A 13,163-nucleotide genomic window follows, 5' to 3' on the forward strand; every position below is an offset into this window, starting at 1 on the left:
GGTCTAAACCTTCCTTCGTTTGCCTAGACTCCTAATCATTAATCCTTGAAGAAGCAGGTCTAACCTTTCCTTTGCTTGCCTAGACACCTAACCATTATCAATTGAAGAAGCAAATCTAACCCTTCCTTCGTTTACCTAGATTCCTAACCATTAATCCTTGAAGAAGCAGTTCTAACGTTCCTTCGTTTGCAAGACTCCTAACCATTAATCCTTGAAGAAACAGATCTAACCCTTCCATGGTATGCCTAGACTCCTAACCATTAATATAGGAATAAGCAAGTCTAACCCTTCCTTCGTTTTCCTAGACTCATAACCATTAATCCTTGAAGAAGCAGGTCTAATCCTTTCTTCGTTTGCATAGACTCATAGCCATTAATCCTTAAATAAGCAGGCCTAACCCTTTCTTCATTTGCCTAAACTCCTAACCATTAATCCTTGAAGAGGCAGGTCTAACCCTTATTTCTTTTGCCTACACTCTTAACCATTAATTCTTGAAGGAGTAGGTCAAACCATTCCTTCGTTTGCTTAGACTCTTAATCATTAATCCTTGAAGAAGCAGGTCTAACCCTTCCTTCGTTTGCATAGACTCCTAACCATTAATCCTTGAAGAAGCATGTCTAACTCTTCCTTCATTTGCCTAGACTCTTACCAATTCATCCTTGAAGAAGCAAGTCTAACCCTTCCTCCGTTTTCCTAGATTCCTAACCTTTAATCCTTGAAGAAGTAGGTCTAATCCTTCCTTCGTTTGCCTAGACTAATAAATGTTAATCATTGAAGAAGCAGGTCTAACCCTTCCTTCATTTCCCTTAACTCCTAACCATTAATCCTTGCAGCAGGTTTAACCCTTCCTTCGTTTTCCTTGACTCCTTAACATTAATCCTTGAAGAAGCAGGTCTACCCGTTCCTTCGTTTGCCTATAAACCTAACCATTAATCATTTAAGAAACAAGTCTAGCCCTTCCTTTGTTTGCCTAGATTTCTAACCATTAATCCTTGAAGACGCAGGTCTAACCCCTCATTTCCTTGCCTAGACTCCAAAACATTAATCCCTGAAGAGGCAGGTCTAACCCTTCCTTGTTTACTTATAGTCTAGACCATTAATCCTTGAAAAAGCAGGTCAAACCATTCCTTCGTTTGCCTAGACTCCTAACCATTAATCCTTGAAGAAGCAGGTCTAACCCTTCCATCCTTTGCCTAGACTCCTAACCATTAATCCTTGAAGAAGCAGGTCTAACCCTTCCTTCCTCTGCCTAGACTCCTAACCATTAATCCTTGAAGAAGCAGGTCTAACCCTTCCTTGTTCACTTATACTCCAGACCATTAATCATTGAAAAAGCAGGTCTAACCCTTCCTTCGTTTGCCTAGACTCCTAATCATTAATTCTTGATTAAGCAGGTCTAATCTTTCTTTCGTTTGCTTAGAGTCCTAACCATTAACCCTTGAAGAAGCAGGTCTAACCCTTCCTTCGTTTCCCTAGACGCCTAACCAATAATTCTATAAGGAGCAGGTTTAACACTTTCTTTATTTACCTAAGACTCCTAACCGTTACTCCCTGAAGAAGTAAGTGTAACTCTTCCTTCGTTTGCCTTCACTCCTAACCATTAATCCTCGAAGAAGCAGGTATAACCCTTACTTCGTTTGCCTAGGTTTCTAACCATTGATCCTTGAAGAAGCAGGTCTATCCCTTCCTTCGTTTGCCTCGATTTCTAACCATAAATCCTGGAAGAAGCAGGTCTAACCGTTCCTTCGTTTCCGTAGACTCCTAACAATTAATCTTTCATGAAGAAGTAGGTATAACCCTTCCTTCGTTTGCCTAGACTCCCAGCCACTAATCCTTTAAGAAGTAGGTCTAACCTTCCTTTCGTTTGCCTAGACTTCTAAACAATCAACATTGAAGAATCTGGTCTAACCCTTCTCTGGGGGTCACGACCTATACTGCTTTTTCCTTTCCTCCTTTTTTTTGTGTGTTCCACGTTAGCTCAAGGGAGCGAGGTTCTCGTTCCATTAATCTGTGCAAGAAGCAATCCTACCCTTCCCTCGTTTTCCTAGACTCCAAACCATTAATCCTTGAAGAAGCAGGTCTAACCCTTCCTCCGTCTGCTTAGACTCCTAACTGTTAATCCTTGAAGAAGCATTTACAACCCTTCCTTCGTTTACCTAGATTATTAACCATTAATCCTTGAGCATGTCTAACCATTCCATCGTTTGCCTAGACTCCTAAATATTAATCCTTAAAGAAGGAAGTCTAACCCTTCTTCATTTACCTGGATTCCTAACCATTAATCCTTAAAAAATCAGGTTTAACCAAATCTTTGTTTGCCTAGACTCTTAACCATTAGTTCTTGATAACCAAGTCTAACCCTTCCCTCGTTTACATAGACTCAGAGCCATTAATTCTTGAAGACAAAACTCTAATCATTCTTCGTTTGCCTGACAACTAACCTTTAATCCTTGAAGAAGCAGGTCTAACCCTTCCTATGTTTGCCTATATTCTTAACCATTAATCCATAAAGAAGAAAGTCTAACCATTCATTCGTCTGCCTAGACTCCTAACCATTAATCCTTGAAAAAGCAGGTCTAACCCTTCCTTCGTTTGCTTAAACTCTTGGCCATTAGTCTTTGAATAGCAAGTCTAACCCTTCCCTCGTTTCCTAGACTCGTAACCATAATTTCTCAAAGAAAAGGGTCTAACCCTTCCTTCGTTTGCCTGACGACTAACCATTAACCCATGAAGAACCAGGTCTAACACTTCCTATGTTTGCCTATACTCTTAACCATTAATCCTTGAAGAAGCAAGTCTAACCCTTCCTTCGTTTGCCTAGACTCTTACCCCTTCATCCTTGAAGAAGCAAATCTAACTCTTTCTTCGTTTTCCTAGACGCCTAATCATTAATCCTTGAAGAAGCAGGTCTAATCCTTCCCTCGTTTCCCTTAACTCCTAACCATTAATCCTTAAAGCAGGTGTAACACTTCCTTCGTTTTCTTAGACCCCTAACCATTAATCCATGAAGAAGCAGGTCTAACCCTTACTTCGTTTGCCTAGACTGATACCCATTAATCCTTGAAGAAGCAAGTCTAATCTTTCGTTCGTTTGCCTATACACCTAACAATTAATCCTTGAATAAACAGCTCTAACCCTTCTTTCGCTTTCATACACTCTTAACCATACTCGTTGAAGAAACAGATCTAACCGTTCCTTCGTTTGTGTAGACTCCTAAACAGTAATTCTTGAAGGAGCAGGTCTACTCTTCATTTGTTTGCCTAGACTCATGACCATTAATCCTTGAAGAAGCAGGTATAACCCTTCCTTCATTTGCCTAGACTCCTAACCATTAATCCTTGAAGAAGCAGGTATAACCCTTCCTTGTTTACTTATCCTCCAGACCATTAATCCTAGAAAAACCAGGTCTAACCCTAAATTCGTTTGCCTAGACTCTTAACAATTAATTCTTGAATAAGCAGGTCTAAACTTTCCTTGGTTTGATTAGACTCCTAACCATTAATCCGTGAAGAAGGTCTAACTCTTCATCCGGTTGCCTATGCGTCTAACCAATAATCCTTTAATAAGCAAGTTTAACTCTTCCTTTGTTTGCCTAGACTCCTAACGTTTACTCCTTGAAGAAGCAAGTCTAACCCTTCCTTCGTTTGCCTAGATCCCTGACCAGTAATCCTTGAAGAAGCAGGTCTAACCCTTACTTCGTTTGCCTAGACTGCTAACCATTGATCCTTGAAGAAGCAGGTCTAACCCTTCCTTCATTTGGTTTTACTTCTAATCATTAATCCTTGAAGAAGCAGGTCTAAACGTCCCTTCGTTTCTCTAGACTACTAACCATTAATCCATGAAGAAGCAGGTCTAACCCTTCCTTCGTTTGTTTCTACTTCTAACTATTAATCCTTGAAGAAGCAAGTCTAAACCTTCCTTCGTTTGCCAAGACTCTTAATCATTAATCCTTGAAGAAGCAGGTTTAACCCTTCCTTTGCTTGCCTAGACTCCTAACCATTATTCCTTGAAGAAGCAAGTCTAACCCTTCCTTCGTTTGCCTAGACTCTTACTCTTCATCCTAGAAGAAGCAAATCTAACTCTTCCATCGTTTTCCTCGATTCCATAGGATCCTAACGGTTAATCATTGAAGAAGCAGGTCTAGCCCTTTCTTATTTAATTATACTCCAGACCATTAAGCCTTGAAAAAGCAGGTCTAACCATTCCTTCGTTTGCCTAGACTCTTAACCATTAATTCTTGATTAAGCAGGTCTAATCTTTCATTCGTTTGTTTAGACTCCTAATCATTAACCCTTGAAAAAGCAGGACTAACCCTCAGTTCGTTTGCTAGGCGCCTAACCAATAATCCTTTAAGAAATAGGTTTACCCATCATTTGTTTGCCTAGACTCCTAAACATTAATTCTTGAAGATGCAAGTCTGCCCTTCCTTTGTGTGCCTAGACTCCTAACCATCAATCCTTGAAGAAGCAGGTCCAAACCTTCCTTGTTTATTAAAAAGCAGGTCTAACCCTTCCTTCGTTTGCTAAGACTCTTAACCATTGATTCTTGATTAAGGAGGTCTAACCTTTCCTTAGTATGCTTAGACCAATAACCATTAACACTTGAAGAAGCAGGTCTAACCCTTCCTTAATTTGCCTAGACGCCTTAATAATAATCCTTTAAGAAGCAGATTTGACCCTTCCTTTGTTTGCCTAGAATCCTAACCGTTACTTCTTGAAAAAGCAAGTCAAATTGTTCCCACGTTTGCCTAGACTCCTAACCATTAATCCTTGAAGAAGCAGGTCTAACCTGTACTTCGTTTGAATAGACTCCTAACCATTAATCCTTGAAGAAGTAGTTATTTGCCTAGACTTCTCAGCATTAATCCTTCAAGAAGCAGGTCTAGACGTCCCTTCGTTTCCCTATACGCCTAACCATTAATCTTTGATGAAGAAGAATGTCTAACCCTTCCCTCGTTTGCCTAGACTCCCAACCAAAAATCCTTGAAGAAGTAGGTCTAACCCTCCTTTCGTTTGCCTAAACTCCTAACCATTAATCCTTGAAAAAGCAGATCGTACCCTTCCTTCATTTGCCTAGACTCCTAACCATTAATCCATGAAGAAGCAGGTCTAACCTGTCCTTCGTTTTACTAGAAACCTAACCATTAATCCTTCAAGTATCAGGTTTAACCTTTCCTTTATTTGCTAGACTTCCAACCATTAATTATTTAAGAAGCAAGTCTAACCATCCCTCCGGTTGTCTAGACTCCTAACCATTAATCCTTGAAGAAGTAGGTCTAACCCTTTCTTCGTTTGCCTAGACTACTAACCATTATTCCTTGAAGCGGCAGGTCTATAACTTCCTTCGTTTGCCCAGACTCCTAACCATTAATCCTTGAAGAAGCAGGTTAAACAATTCCTTCGTTTGCCTAGACTCTTAATCATTAATCCTTGAACAAGCAATTCTAACAATTCATGGGTTTGCCTAGACTCCTAGCCATTAATCCTTGAGGAAGCCGGTGAAACCCTTCCTTTATTTGCCTGACTCTTACCCATTCATCCTTGAAGAAGCAAGTCAAACCCTTCCTTCATTTTCCTAGACTCCTAACCATCAATCCTGGAAGAAGCAGGTCTAATCCTTACCTCGTTTGCCTAGACTCCTAAGAGTTAATCACTGAAGAGGCAGGTCTAAGCCTTCCTTCATTTCCATTAAGTCCTAATCATTAATCCTTGAAGCAGGTCTAACCCTTCCTTCGTTTTCCTAGACTCCTAACTATTAATACTTGAAGAAGCAGGGCTAACTGTTCCTTCGTTTGCCTATACACCTAACAATTAATCCTTCAAGAAGCAGGTATAACCCTTCCTTCGTTTGCCTAGAGCCCTAGACTCTTAACCATTACTCCTTGAAGATGCAGATCTAACCGTTACTTCATTTGCCTAGACTCCTAAACATTAATTCTTGAAGGAGCAGGTATACCGTTCCTTTGTGTGCCTAGACTACTAACCATTAATCCTTGAAGAAGCAGGTCTAACCCTTATTTCGTTTCCCTAGACTTCTAACCATTAATCCTTGAAGAGCCCGGTCTAACCCTTCCTTGTTTACTTATACACCAGACCTTTAATCCTTGAAAAAGCAGGTCTAACCCTTCCTCCATTTCCCTAGATTCTTAACCATTAATTCTTGATTAAGCAGGTCTAGCCTTTCCTTCGTTTGCTTTGACTCCTAACCATTAACCCTTGAAGAAGCAGGTCTAACCCTTCCTTTGTTTGCCTACACGCCTAACCAATTATCCTTTAAGAGGCAGGTTTAACCCTTCCTTTGTTTCCCTAGACTCCTAACCTTTACTCCTTGAAGATGCAAGTCTAACCCTTTCCGCTTTTGCCTACCCTCCTAACCATTAATCCTTGAAGAGCAAGGTCTAACCTTTACTTCGTTTGCCTAGACTCCTAACCAACAATCCTTGAAGAAGCAGGTCTAACCCTTACTTTATTTGCCTAGACTTCTAACCATTACTCCATGAAGAAGCAGGTCTAACCCTTCCTTTATTTACCTAGAATTCTGACCATTAATTATTGAAGAAGCAGGTCTAACCCTTCCTTCGTTTGCCTAGACTCCCACCCATTAATCCTTGAAGAAGTAGGTCTAACCTATCTTTCGTTTGCCTGGACTCCTAATCATTAATCCTTGAAGAAGCAGTTCTACCCCTTCCTGCATTTGCTTACACCCCTAACCATTAATCCTTGAAGAAGCAGGTCTAACCTCTCATTCGTTTTCTTTGACTCCTAAATATTAATCCTTGAAGAAGCAGGTCTAACCCTTTCTTTATTTGCCTAGACTTCTACCCATTAATTATTGAAGAAGCAAGTCTAACCATTCCTTCGGTTGTCTAGACTCCTAACTGTTAATCCTTGAAGAAGCAGGTCTAACCCTTTCTTCGTTTGCCTAGACTCCTAACCATTAATCCTTGAAGAGGCAGGTCCATATCTTACTTCGTTTGCCCAGATTCCTACCCATTAATTCTTGAAGAAGCAGGTCAAACCCTTCCTTCGTTAGACTTCTAACCATTAATCATTGCAGAAGAAGGCCTAATACTTCACTCGTCTGCCTAGACTCCTAACTATCAATCATTGAAGAAGCAGGTCTAACCCTTCCTTCGTTTCCCTAAACTCCTAACCATTAATCCTTGAAGCAGTTCTAACATTTTCTTCGTTTTCCTAGACTCTTACCCATTAATCCTTGAAGAAGCAGGGCTAACTGTTCCTTCGTTTGTTTATACACCTAACAATTAATCCTTCAAGAAGCAGGTCTAACCCTTCCTTCGGTTGCATAGACTCTTAACCATTACTCCTTGGAAAAGCAGGTCTAACCCTTCATTCATTTGCCTAAACTCTTAACCATTACTCCTTGGAGAAGCAGGTCTAACCCTTCCTTGTTTAATTATACTCCAGACCATTAATCCTTGAAAAAGCAGGTCTAACCCTTCCTTCGTTTGCTTAGACTCTTAACCATTAATTCTCGATTAAGCAGGTCTAACCTTTCCTTCGTTTGCTTAGACTCCTGAACATTAACCCTTGAAAAAGAAGGCCAAACCCTTAGTTCGTTTGCCTAGGCGCCTAAGCAATAATCCTTTAAGAAATAGGTTTAACCCTTCATTTGTTTGCCTAGACTTCTAAACATTAATTCTTGAAGAAGCAGGAGTACCCTTCCATTGTGTGCCTAGACTCCTAACCATTAATCCTTAAAGAAGCAAGTCTAACCCTTTCTTCGTTAGCCTAGACTCCTAACCATTAATCCTTGAAGAAGCAGGTCTAACCCTTCCTTGTTTACTTATACTCCAGACCATTAATCCTTGAAAAAGCAGGTCTAACCCTGCCTTCGTTTGCCTAGACTCTTAACCATTACTCCTTGAAGAAGCAGGTCTAACCCCTCATTCATTTCCCTAAACTCTTAACCATTACTCCTTGGAGAAGCAGGTCTAACCCTTCCTTGTTTAATTATACTCCAGACCATTAATTCTTGAAAAAGCAGGTTTAACCCTTCCTTCATTTGCCTAGACTCTTAACCATTAATTCTTGATCAAGCAGGTCTAACCTTTCCTTCGTTTGCTTAGACTCCTGAACATTAACCCTTGAAAAAGAAGGCCTAACCCTTAGTTCGTTTGCCTAGGCGCCTAATCAGTAATCCTTTAAGAAATAGGTTTAACCCTTCATTTGTCTGCCTAGACTCCTAAACATTAATTCTTGAAGAAGCAGGTCTAACCCTCCCTTCGTTTTCCGAGACTCCTAACCATTAATACTTGAAGAAGCAGGGCTAACTGTTGCTTCGTTTGCCTATACACATAACAATTATTCCTTCAAGAAGCAGGTCTAACCCTTCCCTCGTTTGCCTAGACTCTTAACCATTACTCCTTGAAGAATCAGGTCTAACCGTTACTTCGTTTGCCTAGACTCCTAAATATTAATTCTTGAGGGAGCAAGTCTACTCTTCCTAGACTCCTAGCCATTAATCCTTGAAGAAGCAGGTCTTACCCTTACATCGTTTGCCTAGACTTCTAACCATTAATCCTTGAATAGGCCGGTCTAACCCTTCCTTGTTTACTTATACACCAGACCATTAATCCTTGAAAATGCAGGTCTAACCCTTCCTGCTTGATTAAGCAGGTCTAGCCTTTACTTCGTTTGCTTAGACTCCTAACCATTAACCCTTGAAGAAGCAGGTCTAACCCTTCCTTCGTTTGCCTACACGCCTAACCAATAATCCTTTATGAAGCAGTTTTAACCCTTCCTTTGTTTGTCTAGACTCCTAACATTTACTCCTTGAATATGCAAGTCTAACCCTTCCCGCGTTTGCCTACCCTCCTAACCATTCGTTTCCCAAGACTCCTAACCATTAATCCTTGAAGAAGCAGGTCTAACCCTTACTTTAATTGCCTAGACTTCTAACCATTAATCCTTGAAGAAGCAGGTCTAACCCTTCCTTTATTTACCTAGACTCCTGACCATTAATTATTGAACAAGCAAATCTAACCCTTCCTTCGTTTACCTACACTGTCACCCATTAATCCGTGAAGAAGTAGGTCTAACCCTTCTTTCGTTTACCTATACTCCTAACCATTAATCCTTGAAAAAGCAGTTCTACCCCTTCCTTCATTTGCATACGCCTCTAACCATTAATCCTTGAAGAAGCAGGTCTAACCTCACAATCGTTTTCCTAGACTCCTAAACATTAATCATTGAAGAAGCAGGTCTAACCCTTCCTTAATTTGCCTAGACTCCTACCCATTAATTATTGAAGAAGCAAGTCTAACCATTCATTTTGTTGTCTAGACTCCTAACTATTAATCCTTGAAGAAGCAGGTCTAACCCTTTCTTCGTTCGCCTACACTCCTAACCATTAATCCATGAAGAGGCAGGTCTATAAATTCCTTCGTTTGCCCAGATTCTTACCCATTAATTCTTAAGGAAGCAGGTCAAACTCTTCCTTCGTTTGCTTAGACTCTCCTAACCATTAATCCTTTAAGAAGCAGGTCAAACCATTCCTTCGTTTGCCTAGACTCTTAATCATTAATCCTTGAACAAGCAAGTCTAACCCTTCCTTCGTTTGCCTAGACTCCTAACCATTAATCCTTGAAGAAGCAGGTGTAACCCTTCCTTCATTTGCCTAACTCTTACCCATTCATCCTTGAAGAAGCAAGTCTAACCCTTCCTTCTTTTTCCTAGACTCCTAACCATTAATCCTTGAAGAAGAAGGGCTAATCCTTAACTCGTTTCCCTACACTCCTAAATGTTAATCATTGAAGAAACAGGTCTAACCATTCCTTCGTTTCCCTTAACTCCAAACCTTTAATCCTTGAAGCAGGTCTAACCCTTCCTTCGTTTTCCTAGACTCCTAACCATTAATACTTGAAGAGGCAGGGCTAACTGTTCCTTCGTCTGCCTATATACCTGACAATTAATCCTTGAAGAAGCAGGTCTAACCCTTCCTTCGTTTGCCTAAACTCTTAACCATTACTCCTTGAAGAATTAGCTCTAACCGTTCCTTCGTTTGCCTAGACGCCTAAATATTAATTCTTGAAGGAGCAGGTCTACCCTTCCTTAGTGTGCCTAGACTCATAACCATTAACCCTTGAAGAAGCAGGTCTAACCCTTCCTTCGTTTGCCTAGACTTCTAACCATTAATTCTTGAAGAGGCCGGTCTAACCCTTCTTTGTTTACTTATACTCCAGACCATTAATCCTTGAAAAAGCAGTTCTAACTCTTCCTTCGATTTGCCTAGACTCTAAACCATAATTCTTGATAAAGCAGGTCTACCCTTTCCTTCGTTTGCTTAGACTCCTAACCATTAACCCTTGAAGAAGCAGGTCTAACCCTTCCTTCATTTGCCTACACGCCTAACCAATAATCCTTTAAGAAGCAGGTTTAACCCTTCCTTTGTTTCCCTAGACTCCTAACCGTTACTCCTTGAAGATGCAAATCTAACCCTTCCCGCGTTTGCCTAGACTCCTAACCATTAATCCTTGAAAAAGCAGTTCTAACCTTTACTTCGTTTCCCTAGACCCCTAACCATTAATCCTTGAAGAAGCAGGTCTAACCTTACTTTATTTGCCTAGACTTCTAAACATTAATCCTTAAAGAAGAAGGTCTAAACGTCCCTTTGTTTCCCTATTCTCCTAAAAATTAATCCTTGACGAAGAAGCAGGTCTAACCCTTAATTCGTTTGCCTTGACTCCCACCCATTAAACCTTAAAGAAGTAGGTCTAACCCTACTTTCGTTTGACTAGACTCCTAACCATTAATCCTTGAAGAAGCAGTTCTAACCCTTTCTTCATTTGCCTGGACTCCTAACCATTAATCCTTGAAGAAGCAAGTCTAACCCTTCTTTCGTTTTCCTAGACTACTAACCATTAATCTCTCAAGAAGCAGGTCTAACCATTCCTTTATTTGCCTAGACTCCTAACCATTAATCGTTGAAGAAGCAAGTCTAACCATTCCTTCGTTTGCCTAGACTCCACCATTAATCCTAGGTGAAGCAGGTCTAACCCTTTCTTCGTCTGCCTAGACTCCTAACCATTAATCATTGAAGAGGCAGGTCTATACCTTCCTTCGTTTGCCCAGACTCATAACCATTATTTATTGAACAAGCAGGTCTAACCCTTCCTTCGTTTGCCTAGACTCCTAACCATTAATCCTTGAAAAGGCAGGTCTATACCTTCCTTCGTTTGCCCACACTCCTAACCATTAATTCTTGAAGAAGCAGGTCTAACCCTTCCTTCGTATGCCTAGACTCCTAACCATTAATCCTTGCAGAAGCAGGTGTAACCTTTCCTTCATTTGCCTGACTCTTACCCATTCATCCTTGAAGAAGCAAGTCTAACCCTTCCCTCGTTTTCCTAGACTCCTAACCATTAATCCTTGAAGCAAGTCTAACCCTTCCCTCGTTTCCTTAGACTCCTAACTGTTAATCACTGAAGAAGCAGGTCTAACCCTTCCTTCGCTTCCCTTAACTCCTAACCATTAATCCTTGAAGCAGGTCTAACCCTTTCTTCGTTTTCCTAGACACCTAACCATTAATCCTTGAAGAGCAGGTCTAACCGTTCCTTCGTTTGCCCATATACCTAATAATTAATCCTTGAAGAAGCAGGTCTAATCCTTCCTTTGATTGCCTAGACTCTTAACCATCACTCCTTGAAAAAGTAGGTCTAACCGTTCCTTCGTTTGCCTAGACTCCTAAACATTAATTCTTGAAGGAGCAGGTCTACCCTTCTTTTGCGTGCTTAGACTCATAACCATAAATCCTTGAAGAAGCAGGTTTAACCTTCCTTGCTTACTTATACTCCAGGCCATTAATCCTTGAAAAAGCAGGTCTAACCCTTCCTTCGTTTGCCTAGACTTTTAACCATCAATTCTTGATTAAGCAGGTCTAACCTTTACTTCGTTTGCTTAAACTCCTAACCATTAACCCTTGAAGAAGCAGATCTAACCCTTCCTTCGTTTGCCTAGACACCTAGCCATTAATCCTTTAAGAAGTATGTTTAACCCTTCATTTGTTTGCCTAGACTCCTAACCGTTACTCCTCGAAGAAGCAAGTCTAACCCTTCCTGCGTTTGCCTAGACTCCTGTAATCCTTGAAGAAGCACGTCTAACCCTTACTTCTTTTGCCTAGACTCCTAACCATTAATCCTTGAAGAAGCAGGTCTAACCCTTACTTTATTTGCCTAGACTCACAACCATTAATCCTTGAAGAAGCAGGCCTAACCCTTCCTTTGTTTGCCTAGACTACTAACCATTAATGCTTGAAGCAGGTCTAACCCTGATTTCGTTTTCCGAAACCCTTAACTATTAATCCTTGAAGAAGCAGGTATAACCCTTCCTTCGTTTGTCTAGATTCCTAATCATTAATGCTCGAAGTAGGTCTAACCCTGATTTCGTTTTCCTAAACAAACTCTTAACTATTAATCCTTGAAGAAGCAGGTCTAACCATTCCTTCGTTTGCCTAGACTCCTAACCATTAATCCTTGAAGAAGCAGGTCTAAGCCTTCCTTCATTTGCCTAGACACATAACCATTAATCCTTGAAGAAGTAGGTCTAACCCTTCCTTCGGTTGCCTAGACTCATAACCATTAATTCTTGAAGAAGCAGGTCTAACCCTTACTTCATCTGCCTAGACTCCTAACCATTAATCCTTTACGAAGCAGGTCTAACCCTTCCCTCGTTTGCCTTGACTCCTAACTATTAATCCTTGAAGAAACAGGTCTAAACCTTCCTTCGTTTTCCTAAACTCTTAACCATTAATCCTTGAATAGACAGGTCTAACCCATCCTTCGTTTTCCTAGACTCCTATCCATTAATCCTTAAAGAAGCAGGTCTAACCCTTCCTTCGTTTGCCTAGACTGCTAACTGTTAATCCTTGAAGAAAGAGGTCTAACCCTTCCTTCGTTTGCCTAAACATTAAACTTTGATGAAACTTTTCTAACCCTTCACTAGGGTTCAAGACCTATACTCCTTTTTCCTTTCCTCCTATTTTTCTTGTTTTCTTGTGTCCCAGGTTAGATAAAGGCAGCGAGGTTCTCGTTCCATTAATCTGTGCAAGAGGCAAGTCTAACCCTTCCTTCGTTTTCCTAAACTCCTAACCATTAATCCTTAAAGAAGCAGATCTAACCCTTCTTTCGTTTGCCTAGACTCCTA

Source organism: Macrobrachium rosenbergii, chromosome 16, assembly GCF_040412425.1.
Source record: "Macrobrachium rosenbergii isolate ZJJX-2024 chromosome 16, ASM4041242v1, whole genome shotgun sequence".
Lineage (NCBI taxonomy): Eukaryota > Metazoa > Arthropoda > Malacostraca > Decapoda > Palaemonidae > Macrobrachium > Macrobrachium rosenbergii.